The sequence below is a fragment of the Siniperca chuatsi genome, linkage group LG21 (assembly GCF_020085105.1).
Source record: "Siniperca chuatsi isolate FFG_IHB_CAS linkage group LG21, ASM2008510v1, whole genome shotgun sequence".
Classification (NCBI taxonomy): Eukaryota; Metazoa; Chordata; class Actinopteri; order Centrarchiformes; family Sinipercidae; genus Siniperca; species Siniperca chuatsi.
In genome coordinates, this window is record NC_058062.1 from 11,961,766 (window position 1) to 11,976,590 (window position 14,825).

Consider the following 14,825-nt stretch of genomic DNA (forward strand, 5'->3'; position numbering starts at 1 on the left):
AAAAAAGAGCTTATCTGCAAAAAACATGCTATGTATCGCTTTATTTGATTTTAATTTTCAAACCTGGAAAGATAAAATAAAACTTAAATTTTAAAAAATCTGAGTAGATATACTGATATACTTAAAAAGAAACAGTATGGATAAAGATGAAAATAAAACTCAACTTATTGCAGATCGAACAGGCGTGAATCCTCTGCACTGCAACAATATCTTCATTAATTAAAGAACATGAATCATGGCATGTGGGCTCATACACAGTCCACATGCCTCTTTAAATGTCCCCCTCTTCCATACCACAAACACACACACACCCTCATTGAACCACATGAGAGAAAAAGTGAGACACAATGAAACTTACACCAAAACTTGGCAGAGCTTCAAGTGAGAGCTCAGCGGCCGACACAAAGCTCATGCTTGACATTAAAAGTTTGTGGCTTGACAATTCTTGCTGGAATACTTTTCTTTTTGCAGAAAGTTACATCAACTCTCCCTATAGAGGAGAGGTGGAATGAAAAGGGAGCTGCCATTATATCCAAGATGGTGTTCCTCATCCCCCTCCTTCTTCCCGTCTCCTTCTATCATTTCCCAAGACTGTTTACCACAAACACAAGAGCAACGCTGCCTGAGCTCATTATGGACAGCCAAGCGGCAAAATACTGCCAAGTCCTGCCCCACAGCCTGGGCCTTGCTCTGTTGTCTTGGCAACCCAGCATCCAAGAACATGGAGGGGAGGGTTGGTTTTGATGTGTTGTGGGGGGGATTGCATGATGTCATCTTGTGGCTTGGAGGGGGCCAATCAAACCCTGAGAAAATTATGTCACCTTTTGTTGAGCCGGTCCATTCAGGGCTATAGAAGTGCAGTGAATTGAGAGCTGCAGAGAGGTCATTTTTCCCCTGAGCTGTGTATGTGTGTGAAAAAAGTGTGTGTGTGTGGGGGGGAGAGATCCATTGTGGACATGCTAATGTTGTTGACCATAAGCAGGGCCATAAAGATGTCATGAAGCTCAACTTCCAAAACATCATTCACACCCCTTTTCTTATTTTCAGATGGCAATGACCTTACCACCCCCCCCCAAATTTGATGCTTAATATGATCCTTATGATGCTTTGAACAACATGTCAGAACATTGTCAAGCGCCAGATAAAAACCTGACCACGCTGCAATGGAGTCTAACTCGGTCCGCTTTGTTTTATTGCAGAGAGAAAGACAACAATAAGCAACCCCCCGCAGGGCCTGTAGCTCTCCTCCTCCCCGAGCCAATCCTTACTGAATTACAGCTGAAATTGACAGTGAAAGACAGTTAAATGGGAAGTCACTGCTGAACTTACTTAAACTAATTGAAAACAATAAATGCATTTCTCGTGTATGCTGAAATGTCTTTCTGCACAAGACGAGAAGCTGTGGGGATTTTTATCCAAAAAGTGATGAAAACTCCCTGCAGTTTGACCCATGTTGACCTAAACTGTGACATTAAGCACTTCTCTGTCAACACCATACATACAAGTGTACAGAAACTCACATATTTTCCATGATGTCATGTTTTTCAGGAAAACTACTTCTAGAAATGGCCTTGTGATAAAAATAAATTACGTTTTTGCGCAATAAAATTTTATATCTCTTCAAAATTGCCCTATTATTCACACTGGTATTAGTGAAGTAAAACTGTGATTTCCAAGAACTTTCAGTTTATCAACATTTAGTCACATTTTCACTTTAAACTTCAGTTTTACTTTGCTTCTCATTGCCTGAGCCTCATGATAGTCCCCCTAGTAACAGATTGACACATAAAGCCCTAAATAGTAATGAAGCCAGCATGATGAATAATATGCAGACACATAACGAACATCATGAAAGCAGCATTTACAAAACAAACAGCCAGCAGCTTGGATACACTTCTTTTTTATTTCTGCCAACAGGGTTTAACAGACACAACAAAAGTTGTGGAGCTATAAATCATCATGAGAATAAACAGCTTGACAGGTTTATTAACCAATATTAACACAGGCTGCCAATGTGTCAGTGAAATGCACTGTCAGTATAAAAGTTTTGTATTTGCGTTCATCAGCACCTTGATTATAATAATCAATGATCTTTGTGATAGCAATTCTAAGATGTCAAATGATAACATTCCGTTTCCAATGAGTAATCCTTCTGAAGAATCTTGATCACATGTGTATTAATTAATTTTCTACAATAAGAAACATTTCTTGTGCTCTTCACCAGATAAACTTTGTATGTGACTGCACTGGTGTAAGTGCTGCCGTCAGTCTGTAAAAATAGAACTAAAAATGAAAATATCATCTGATTATTTTCCATTTACAGTTCCAGCGCTTGTTGATACTGTATCCAGAATAACACAGTATATGTCACAACTGCAGTGTATGAGCAACAGCGTGAAAAAACACTGAAAATCAAAAGCAGATGTATATATGGGAAAATATTAATCCAGGTTCAATTTAGAAAAAGTCAAACAATGTGTAGATCCATTGTGGTAACTACGGTAAATGCACATTCATCGAGTTGACTTTCCTACCGAGCACCTCTCCAGACAGGGTTGACTGATCTGTTCCATAATGTCTGAGCAGCAGAATACACTCCACTGTCCCGCTGAGTTTATGTCACAGCTTCTCCAAGTCCAAGCTGCTGGCGCTGGATCCTGAGAACGAGATTGTCAGTGATGGAGCTCATGCTGTTCGCAGCCATGCCAGGAGCTAACATCTGCTGCAGGGGATGCTGGTCCACAGTCCAAACCAGGATTTAGTATGATCCTAGAAACATAATACAGAAACTAATGATTGACTGAGGCCAAAAACCATGTGAAGCTTGAACATTGACACATGTTTCTCATACCCATACTAAAGAAAATTAGAGGTACATAATCTTTTCTGGCAACATTCCCTTTTTAAATGTTAAAAGCAACTGTTCAGTGATGTTACTTCAAATAACCAGAGATTCACAAAACACCCCAAAATGATCAACACAAACTTCTGCTCTGCTGATTCCTTTAGCAGATAGGATTTGGCTGCTTTCACAAACTTTCCACACAAAAAGGGCTTGAGGATTCAAACTGGCATAAAGATGTTGCAGATGAACCACCCAGAGCCTCATCCACAGCTGAAATTATCACATTATGAGTGGTGGCAAAATCCAGGCTGTGTGTTTTGCTTCCAGCAGTGTGGAAGCGAATCACCAGGCCTTCTCACGGTACAGCTGGAACAAGCTAATTTTCAGTCCAGTACCAGAATTAACATGTCACCCTAGTATTGCTTCAGGCCAAAAAAGCCCTGATAAGAAAGATATGTCTCATTTCAGTGATTAAAGAAATAAAATATGTTGTCTTATGAGAGCAGTGTTGATCAGTGTTCAACATCTGCTTTTTTCTCAACAACGTCAGAACATCAAGGTGAGGTAATGCAGGTAGGTGGCCTCTTGACAACCTCTACTCTTCTTTACCTGTGCTTGCACATACAACCTCCCACAAAATTACATTATGTTGTCTACCCCCACACTATGCACTCAGCCCTGCAGTTGTCATGGCAGCAGTGTGGCAGGACCGGCCTGTCCCGCCTGTTTTTTGCCCAGGGAAGGAACAACGTGTCAGAGGATAAGTAGTCATCCATCAATGTTTCTCATCTTCTGTCTGTCTGTCAGCACCTCTGAGCTGGTTTACCTGCGAGGAGTCACGTTCACCCAGTGTACAGGATGTGGCCTCACTCTTGTACTCTTGTTTCTTCATCTCCTACCTCTTTCACTTCTTTCTCCTTCCCCTGGGCCTCGCACATCATCTCTTTCCAGCTTGCTTCCCCTGGCCTAAGCTACCACCACTCCATTGCTTTTTGTTAACACACTCTGTTATTATGTACCCTCATATTTGGTTGTATGCTTTTTCAGCTTCACCACTCAACAATCATCCTTTTATGTGATTTTCTCTATCTCTCCCTTTGCCCTCTATTCTGGTTTTTCCCTTCCCACGTTTCTCTCCTATGCCTCACCTCGAGCAGAGCCAGTAGAGCAGCATCAGCATACAGAACCAGGTCCCAACCTGCCTTTGAGTCTCAGCCTGCCCAAGTACGCCTGTCTGTGCCTATCGCCCTCCCTCATCAGCACATCTATTGTACCTGTCTGCTGGCACCCTGCCATCCACACACACACAGTTCCCCTTCATTTACCCAGTGAACCTGGTAGAAGGAAAGATAATGCAAGCCTAAAATCTATAGAAAAAGACTACTCATGTTGGGGTCAAGCATGTTTGACCTCCATTGAGAACACCCACGGCTACCCTGAGAGGCGCACATATACAGTACCACTCATTCAGCCTGCTGGCTGCCCCGCACGAGCCCATCAACAGGTTTCTTTGAAGGCCACCGACTCTGTGGTGGGTCATCAAAGCATATCTTCATTCAGTTCCACTGAAAGGATCTGAGGCTCCTGAGAGACGCTGTGTTTGAAGTGATATCTCTGTGCCACTGCATTCTTTACCGTGCTGTCATGACTTGAGTTACACAATAAAGAAAGCAAGAACATGGGCATAAAGCCAGTGCCACCACCCTGATCATGTCTCACATAATGTACATGTGAACGACCAGTGCTACCTCTGTTTGATCAGTGAATGTACCATACTCTGGCTGTTTATAGCAACTGTCAGTTAATAATAAGACTTCACTGTGTGTGATATCACATATTCCACTGAATGAACATCAAACAAAAATCATAGTCATCCCTACCTGTTGAATCTCTTGAGATCATGTTTCCATTACTCAGCCTCTTCTCAGTGCTCACCTGAGATCATCTGAAAAAGATACAGGATGGGGAAATAAAATGATTAAGAGGGGAGCTCATTCAAGAGTAGACATAAAAGTCGACAAAAACCTGAGGAATCCCATGTAATTTAGTCCAGCACTGCCCAAACTTGCATTAACACTCACTCATACACAAATATTTATTTTTCTATAGTACAATGAGAGAGCAATTAGTTCCTCCATTATTTTTAAGGGTCTCGCTCAACCAAAGCTGGTTTTATGATGACCACGTGAGTCAGACATTCTCTAGTATCTTTACAGAACATTTAAAAAGTCAAACCTGGAGTAGCAACATAGATCAACCCACTGTGTTTTATGTAAATCTAAGGTTTCAGTGGAGCTTTGCAGTAGCTGGCAGGTCAGAAAAATGGAGGCAGTCAAAGTGACTTTTCCATTGTACCATTTAAAATTACGTGGTGTGCTGGTTTTATTTTATAAGGCTAACAGGTTCAGGTAGATATTGGATCAAGAAACTTTTCTTGATCACAGGTTTCTTGATAAAGACATGTAAGACTGAAGCTGTGCTCTCTGGACCAATGTCAGCTCCAGTCCCTCTTCATCCATTCACGGACAAAGGTGCTCTCTACTTCTAAGTTTCACTGTTCCAGACCTGTTCCCTTGGCAACAACAGCACTGTTTGCGAGTGACACAAAGCCTGAACTTAAGAACCTCCTTTCGGGTTGAAGGCTCCAAGTGTGGAGAGGAAAACAGCAATAACAGGACGGCGGGGAGAGAAACTGAATACCGGCAAATTGCTTCCCAGAGTTTCTGGAGGACATGGTAAAATGATTCTTTCTTTCCTCTCCCTTTTAAAATACCTTTCCCTGGCACTAGGCACTATAGGTAGTTGTGTCCTGGTCCCATTTCTTTTATATCCCTTCTTATATTTCCGTTTTTTCTAGCTATCGTACTGCGCTAAGTGAGTTATCGTGTACACCAGCAGGCTGGAGCAGCATGTGGCTAGGCTAAGCCTCCAAATGAGGTAATGTTTAGAGGGTTGGCGAGCCAGGAGAAGGGTTGGTCAGGTCTTGATTAGCTCAGGGGTAGGGGCTCTCTCTAATATTGGACACCCCTTTGTGTGGTGAGATTACTACCTTATGAAAAACTGCCCCTGCTGACACGCCTGATGGGATCAGAGCTTCCTGCCTGCTGCATCATCCTGCTTATGAGCTCTTCACACACAGGAGAGAAAACACACAACCAAACACCAAGCACACACACTTGAACCTCTCAGAAAAGACAGGCATCAACACTGGGAGATCATACACACAACTCTCAAATTGTGTGCACGCTTACGTGTAAACAAGCAAATACACAGACACGCCAACCAGCACAAACATGGCTGCGAACATCACCTCCTAGAGCCCCCTCTCTTTCACTTGTGTATGTGATGACCACAACTGATGACCCTCTGATGGAAAACAACCTGCATTTATTAACAAGGCCAGATGACACACAAACACACGCTCATGCATGCTCACTTGCTTTTACTGTGGTCGTCTCCTCCGGCCACTCTCCAATGAAAATCACATGATGGACCACATCCAGCTCTGAAAAAACAACCGAGAATCTCCACCCCGAAAAAACATCAACAAACAATGTTAAAAAGAGAGGATTCAGAGGCAAAGCTTTCAGGGGATTTGATCCCAGCAGTCCTCTTAAGAGGGCTGAGGCTATAGGATGATTTCAATTATTTGATATAATTTCTGATGGTCCATTAGTTCAAAATAAAGCTCTGATTATAAGAGATGTGTAAACAGAAAGTTGCAAACAAAACAAGCATCAGAGTCTGAAGAAGAGCTCTACTTTTTTCCAGATGTGTAATCGACTGTTAATTAGCAGTGGCCTTACTTTCATGTAACCTTTCCCAAGTAAATCTTATTTAAAACCAAGAACAACGGAATAAATGCAGCATTCTGGTTTGTTCAACCACATAGCAAACTTCAACACCTTTTTATTTCTACTGTTTAGAAGCCTACACTAACAAATGCTCATATATCTGCAGTGCACTTTGTGAAAACAAATAAATACTTGTAGGTTTATACACACAAGCGTGCATCTACACACACACACACACACACACACACACACCAGTCACGGACACTGGCACAACCTTGCGCCAGTGGTCCTTTAAACCAGTCATGTGAAACGACCCGTTTCTTTCTGCAAATCAGATTACATCTCCAAACTGAGGTCTGCAAGTCCACACACACACACACACACACACACACACACATACACACATTTAAAGCTCGAGGCTCAGGTCCACACACACACACACACACACACACACACACACAGCTTAATCAGATTTTGCACCACAAACCTTCTCGTCTTTGTGAATGTATGCAAACAGCCACTATCAGCCTGGCCCAGAAATACTGGCTCAAAATGTGCATATAAACTTACAGGATACAGTAAATATACAGTGTGTATGGACTATATACTGTATAACAAAGTTAGTGTAGCTAAGGCCACAAATTCCCTTTAATAAGAACAAAATAAAACAATTTCTTTGTCAAGGAAAATCATAGAGGGCTGTGATAAGCCTGCTTTCAGCAATGTCTGACTGCTGTTTGGCAGCTCTGCTATGGAATGAGCACATGTGGAAACATGTTTATAGTGTGTTTGGCAGGAATACAAATGATAGATGATTCGCAGATGATTCAAGTCCTATTCAGGTTACCAAGCACTGATGTGTTAAAGCAGGAAAATCCCACTAGTTTATTCTGCTTAAATTAATGTCAAATTTGCCTGGGTCAATTTATTATTCTATTTAGTGATTGAGTTAGCGGATAAATAAGTAAATGAATGGTTGAATAAGCTCAGTAAAAGTGATAAAACATGGCGAGTATGCAAATAATTTCATACTGTTTGCTTCTATGGTGCTGAACACTTTTGACGGCCGTGCACATTTTAGCTTCAGTGATCAGAGTTGCAACTATCCTAGTTTTTTTGCTCTGAGTCGTACAATCTCAGTCACAATGTAAAAGAAGCCGTTTGGCTCGGTGCTGGTGGACTGGTCGGCTTAATTAAACCCAGACAGTTGGAGGAAGTACAAGTCTCTGTCCCTACAGGATCTACATTAAGTCTCCACTCTGCTAATCAGAAAGCCCTTCAACTACATCAGCATGTCCCTCTGGCCCAACCAACAACCAAATCTCATTTGTCTTTACAACTTTTTAAGGAAATTTGAATTACTTCTCTATCGAGTCTGGAAAATCAATCAGTGATGTCTCAGTGTTCATCATCAAAATCCTAAATAGATAAGCTGTGTAGCTCATTGTCTGTGCTCCTTTTGCCCTTGGTGCCATGGAGGTCAGAGGGTGGGAAGTTGTGGGTGGCAGGAAGCTGAGAAAGTTGTGCCTACAATGGGGTGTCAGGACTCTGTCAGTCAGCCTAATTCAAGTTCAACTCAAGCGGGTCATTCTCTCTTCACAGTGACATCTGAGAAGACCAGCGATGGAGACCGGCAGCAAGGGGAATGGAGGACCAGAGGGGCTGCGCCCTGGGTTAGATTGCACTGTATGCTCAGATAAGATGACAGGAAAGGGCAGATTAGGGCAAGGCAACATGGGAAGCTGGCTAGGGCTACTGTTACCCCAGGAAGAGCTCACTCATTCCTCAGATCACACCTGCGGAGGCCAGGATCTCATTCAGTCACATAGTGCCACCAGCCAGGAGTTGGGAATTGGTCACCAGAGCCTCAGATTGGACTCAATGTAAACCAAGGGTAACTTCTAAAGCAACTGTGTACAAGAAATTATTGTACTTGTGGTTTTACATGTTTGGCCAAAGAAATACAAATATGTGTATACTTGATATTACTAGCAACCATTTTCCAAACCATACCAAGGTTTTAGATTTGGAACATTCCAGGCATTTTCCATTAATTTCAGTCTAGAAACACAACTTGGAGAGAGACTTGAAACATGCTTGGCATAGTAATTCATCAAAGTAATCTTTTCAACATTTTTCTCAAAGTTACATTGTTATGTGAGAAGTCCTTTTTTGGTGCTTTCATGGACACCACCCTGGCATCTGAGGTTTGAAAAGCAGTTAGTGAACAAAAACTTTTTAATGCCAGAAATGACCACGTGTATTATCCATTTTTGTATGTCCATGTTTGTATGTTGTATTTTGTGACAGCATAGTGAATGAATGCAACACTGTTAGCTGCAACGTAAAATCCACTTCTGTACAACTGCAGTACCATCTGACAACAGCAATAGCAAGGCAAGCAGGTTCCAAGTCTCTGCAGGTTGATTTTTATACCTTACTGTAATGAGTGAAAATCAGTAGCATTTGCTGGTTAAAGCATCTAAAATATTATAATGTAAAATGATTTGCAGTTGTTCTGTGTTTTAAATCATTGTAAACTATATCTTATGGACTCTTAGACAGACAAAAGAAGCAATGTGGGCTCTGGTAATGTTGGTATTTGTCATTATGTTTTACATTTATATAAGTTAAACAATCGATCAATTCATCGATTGAAATTTGAAAAAATTGCTGGCCTAGTAAGTAACCGGATATGGAAATTCTGTGATGTAACCCGAGAGACATATGGTCAGTCTTACAGCACACATTCCTGACAACACACACACACACACACACTGGTAAAATAAACCACAATCTTCATCTGGAGTGCATTTCCTGTCCTCCGGGTTGGCATATGGCTGCTAGTTCCTGTTTTACACCACTGCATCTCTCTGTTGTAGTTCCCTGCCTGCACAGAAACAACTGTCTTCACTGGGAACAGGGCAGAACTTTAGGGACAAGGACCATGACCTTAGACTTCTGTTATAGGTGTTGAAAATCTAAAGCGATGAGATGTCCTCCGCACATCTGGAAAAATCCCACATGGTGGATTATGTTGGTTTAGGATGTAGTTTTGACAAGCACAGTTCCCAGTTTTGCTTAATTCTTTCACCAAGAAGCAGAGAGGTGCAATCATCAGGGTCATACACTGACCCAAAACTCAATCTGGAATGGAAATTTAAGAGGGTAATAAAGTTACATCAAGCAGCTCTTTAATAAGACAAATTAGACAGCTCAACCCTCCTGCCTTGGTGATCATTCTGTGGAAAAAAACTCATTTGTGTGTCATATCTTACAAGGTGAGAAGTGAGGAGACAGTTCTATTCAGCAGCAACAGTGGTGATGAATTGCCTTGTCTGAAACAAACGTTTCACCAAATGATCTTCTGGTTATTACCTCTACTGGGTTAAAAAGGTGACAGGAGTTAGCTGTTAGTTTTAGAGTAAAGGTAAACAGCCTCTCCCATGGTGGGCCTGTACCCTACACAGTGTAAGCACATGTTTCCCATTGTGGTTAAAAAGGGAAGGGGATTAAAGTGTAGTGCAGTCGGAGCTATACACCCCATGGTGGGTTTACAGTCCTCTCAGGTCTTTCAGTATTGCTGATGTAGCCCTGTTGGAAGTGGCTTGTGTGTAGGGAGAAGCCATGATCAGATCTATCAGATGGACTATTCAGGGTCCTCTAGAGCCCAGACTTGAGGCCTCTCTTTGGGGCTGAGGAGGCAGGCGTGATACCATGTTGACAGAACTGCCTGACTGAGGCTGGCAGACACAGACACAAACACAGGCTGGGTAAGGATTATGAAAAGGTGTTGAAACCAAGCAGATTTTGCTTTTCAGTGGCCCAATACTGTCCCTGTGAAAAAGAGACAACCTTCAAAACTCATATTAAAGACAGAAACAGAGGTGGAGAAAAAGAGGTGAAGGCAGAGTTAGACTGAAAACAAAAGCAGAACAAAATCTGGTTCATAATCATTTGGCTGCCAAATATGAGGTTTTCACCCCAGGGCCTCAGGGTCAAATAGGCCACATTCAGGTACCACAGGGGACAGTTAAAGCAGGAGACTGTGACTGTGCAGCCAATTAAAGGACACTTTAAAAAGGCAAATAGTGCAAGGGACATTGAGGAAGATATGCATAGTGGAGCATATCTGCACTTACCAAAAACTGCCAATTAACCAACACCCCATGAAGCTCAGCTGTGACCGCTTCAGCTGGACAGCTTCCATGTGCAGTGAGAAAAAACACTCTGTGCAGGGTAAGAAAGGATGCAGAGGGAGGGTCAAACAGTGTTTGAGGGTTTACTGAGCATGATTCAAGCTGATTTTCAAAAATTGGACCCAAGTCATAAAAATTATAACTTGAGAATTGACTTGGACTTGACTGCTCTAAAATCTGATTGCCTAAAGACTTGCCTTGAGACTTGAAAACCTAAACATTAAGTCCTAACTTAATGATGACTTGATAAACATCACACACTAAAGAAATACATAAGACTGTGTTTCGTCTGCCTTCCATATCCACACACGAATATTTAACTATTGGGCTGAAATTACTTTTTCTTAGCTATGTAAAACTATCACTGCAGGTCGGAAATGAAAATGTTCAAATGCTGTGCTATTTACTTGCATCTTGACTTGCGAATTACTTATAGAGACTTACGACTTGACTTGTGTGCCCTAAATGACTTTGCCCGAAATCATGTCTAGTACACTTTGCTCCATCCAGGGAGATGGGATGCTCACCCAGACAAAGTTTAAGTCAAGTATTCCAAAAAATTATGAAGCGTCATTCTTAGCCTTTTGGCCTCAATGCCTACACACATAAACATAGATAATGACATTTCTATGTTATGTATACACGTTTATCAGTCTTGCAACATTGGTGTATCTACTTCTGTGTATGTTTGTCGGAGGAATTGGGGAGCAGGGATTTTGTACAGGGCCTAAGCATTTGTGCAGATTTGCAGGACTTTCTCACCCACAAAAATGGTGGGTGAAAGAATATGGCATGTTAATAAGCATGTGCGTGGTCGTGTTTTGAAACTGGAAACAGATTTATGTAGTGTTTGGGATCAGCTCTTTAAAAGGTCACACTGAACAAGTTAGCTCTGCTCGGTAAACCCTGTTCCCTCTCTGATCCAGGTGACTCTCGGCCAATAGTTTCACAACACACAGGACACGTAAGCACCACACTTACCACTTTCTCCTCCTTCATGACACAAGTAATTTCCGATTCCACTAACGCCACACTGACACTATTCAGTGTGGTGTTTGATTAATTGGTTCCTATAAGGCTCTTGGAGTGTTTCCGTTTGAAAAAAATAAATGACAAAAAACACTTTCTGGAGTCCTGAATTGTTAGATCCAAACACGCCTCCAGCCGCAAGCACAGCCACAGAGCAAGATGCCCTGGCATGTGATCAAATATGAGCCACAGTAACAGTAGTTTTCCTATTGACACTGATCTCAGCGTTACATGGGATAGAGTTGGAGGGGATATCTGTCAAACTCCCTTGATTACAAACATCCTTTACCAACACATGTGGAATGGCACACACACTTAAACACACATTCATGCATCGACGCACAAGCCTAGAAGCACACCATTGCATGCATGTGTGTGTGTGTGTCTGATATAAATGTCAGGGACTGCATGGGTGGAAAAAGGTGGGATGAGGAACACATCAAGTCTAATCCGGCCAGGGATTAGGAGCGGGCAAATATCACAGATAATAAACAAATGACTAACATTCCCGGTCTGTGTGGTTACAAGCCCCAGGGCTCCAGCTAGAACCCAGCAGGGTCTGGATCCAATCCCTGCTGTTTATCAGTGAGAGTAGAAGCGGCCACTTGTGAAACCTCCATGACAAACACTCGGGGACAAATCCAGAATGGCGAACACAGGAGTACAACCAATCACCCCTCCCAGTTTGATTTACAGCTCAGACCTCAGAGTCCTTAGCTTGATGTTCAGACTGAAAAGACCATTTTGTTACCACTACATTATTCACTCTGACACTGCCTTCTTGTTAGCCATATTCTGTGGGGTGACACTTGAATTTTGCCCTAACCAATCTCCAGTGACACATATCCAGCTACTCATAATTTTCAGTCAACATTGAGGCTGAGTTAGCCAACATACAGTCAGCATAAGTTAAGACAGTTTAAAGAGATTATGTCAGTACATATAGAGAACACATGTTGTTTAGGCAGATGAAATGTGCTGGTTAAATAATCTTGTCTTGATTTAGAAAAACACACCTCAGAGGGCATCTCATTATTTAAAAGTAAATGTTTAGTTATTATATGATCATATATATATATATATATTTTAAGTTTAATACATCACAAGCAGGGATTTGGAACAGTGATTAAACCAGTGCTGAAACTATTGCGCAACTGAATCAATTGATTGATTGATTGACAGAGAAGTAGTCAAAAACAACCTTCACTTGGCCCTGCTTCTTAAATATGAGCATTTGCTGCTTTTCTGTGTTTTATATAATTTTAAATTAAATAAATTTGGGTTCAGGACCCTTAATCAAACAAAAACCATTTTGAAGACTGATAAATTGTAATGGACATTTTTCACAATTTTCTGATATTTTATAAACAATTAATCATAAAAGTAATTGACAGATTAATAATCAAATCAAAGTTGTAGCCCTAGATTTATCTGTTGGCCTTAACTAACATGTTCCAATTTGACACTACTTGCTAATATTACCAACTTATGTTACAAACCCGACACCAGACTTTTTTGTATCACTCGATAAAATATGAGATGTGAGTGGCAATTCAGGGGTCTGGAACAAGTCCTCATGCTTAAGGCCAGAACGATTTTATGACACACGAAGTCAACACAAGAAAGACAGCAGAGCTGCACACCTGTTTAACATTATTGACAAAATATTGATTGCTTGTCTAGGTGTCACCACGGAGATTATTGCAGAGGAATGTTGGACAGATCAAGTAATATGTCATAAATTCCCTTACATAGTAACAGGGCTGGTTAATTAGCAGTGTGTGATGAAACAGATCAAAGATAAAGCAGAGAAAGCAGGTTGTAATTTGGTCAGGAATCAGGAAATGCACAAGGGGAGAAAGGGCTTCCACCAGAAATGCAGACACAGCATGTTTCCCCCCATCTCTTCTACCTGCTCTTTTGTCTTATGTGACATAAGATGAGATGTTTCATTAAGTCTTAACTTGGGTTGATGTTCGGAGGCCTTAATCTCACTCTCTATATGAGTGTGTTTTTGTGGGTTTGCTGAGAAGTTAAGTCTTCCCTTTGCTCTAATCCACCTATTTTGTTTCGGTCCACTGTTCAGATTTAAGGTGGAAAAGTGCCGAGACGGCAACGTTTTGCCTTCTCAGTCTGTCTGGCCCACAGTGCTTTACCTGCTGAGCCCAGAGACTCACCAAGCCTGAAGGACTCTGTTGCTTTAACCCTGTCCCAAGCATGGCCCTGGCCCACACAAAAGCCATCTGGGGTGCGGCTGAGAGCTTTAGCAACAAAATAACTCTTTCAATCTGCACTCTGCATGGTTCTGACTGCAGGGCGTTGAAGTCGCCAATACCAAGACTCTTACTGGACCTCCTCCTCCTTCTCCTCCACCCTTCTAATCCTGGCCTACATGACTGACTCCAACTGAAAGCACCACACGCCAGAGGTGGGAGCCAAAAGCACTGTGAGACCACCTGCTCATCAAACTAAATTGCACTCACTGAAGGCAATGGGGAATAGAGAGAATGAAAAGGAGGGGAACAAGAGAAAAAAAAGTAAGAATAAAAAGAAAGACAAGTCACTGCTCTCCCTCTGTGATCTTGGCAGACAAAAGAACAAATTACATTTCTGCGTCATGGCACCCGAGGGTCAAAATCGGCATAGGGTCCCTCTCAGTGCTGTTTGTGTGTGAACATGTTGGTATAGGTCCCATCAGTTCCCACAAGAGAGCCAGAGAGGTGCACAGGCCTACCTTTCAGCCTTTCATCTAGGCTTCTTTTGTATTCCGCTACACTTGTGTCTGTTGTCTCTCCCCTCTATTGGGCAGAATTGACTGTTATTATTCCAAACAGCATTATCTTTATTAATGCCACAGGTCTCAGGACTGTGCACTCCCTGGGAGCCGGGTCTGGAAAGAGCTGCAACCAATCTCCCTAGATAAAAGCTCAGCGGAGAGCTGTATGCAAGCCAGACAGC

General features: G+C 41.9%; 2 long non-coding RNA genes across 11 annotated transcripts in view; one reads left to right on the forward strand and one right to left on the reverse strand.

Moving 5' to 3' along the window:
• Window positions 1-1,884: 1,884 nt before the first annotated feature.
• The window catches only part of LOC122869115, a 63,967-nt gene continuing 51,026 nt past the window's right edge, over window positions 1,885-14,825 (reverse strand). For all 10 annotated transcript variants that reach the window (XR_006376247.1, XR_006376243.1, XR_006376249.1 and 7 more), the window contains 2 exons: window positions 4,726-4,790; window positions 1,885-2,769 (listed from right to left, as the gene is read on the reverse strand). This is a non-coding gene — a long non-coding RNA (uncharacterized LOC122869115). The remainder of the gene's footprint in view (window positions 2,770-4,725; window positions 4,791-14,825) is intronic.
• On the forward strand, window positions 4,797-9,441 carry LOC122869116. The gene is made up of 2 exons (XR_006376253.1): window positions 4,797-5,580; window positions 8,242-9,441. It is a non-coding gene; the product is annotated as an uncharacterized LOC122869116 (long non-coding RNA).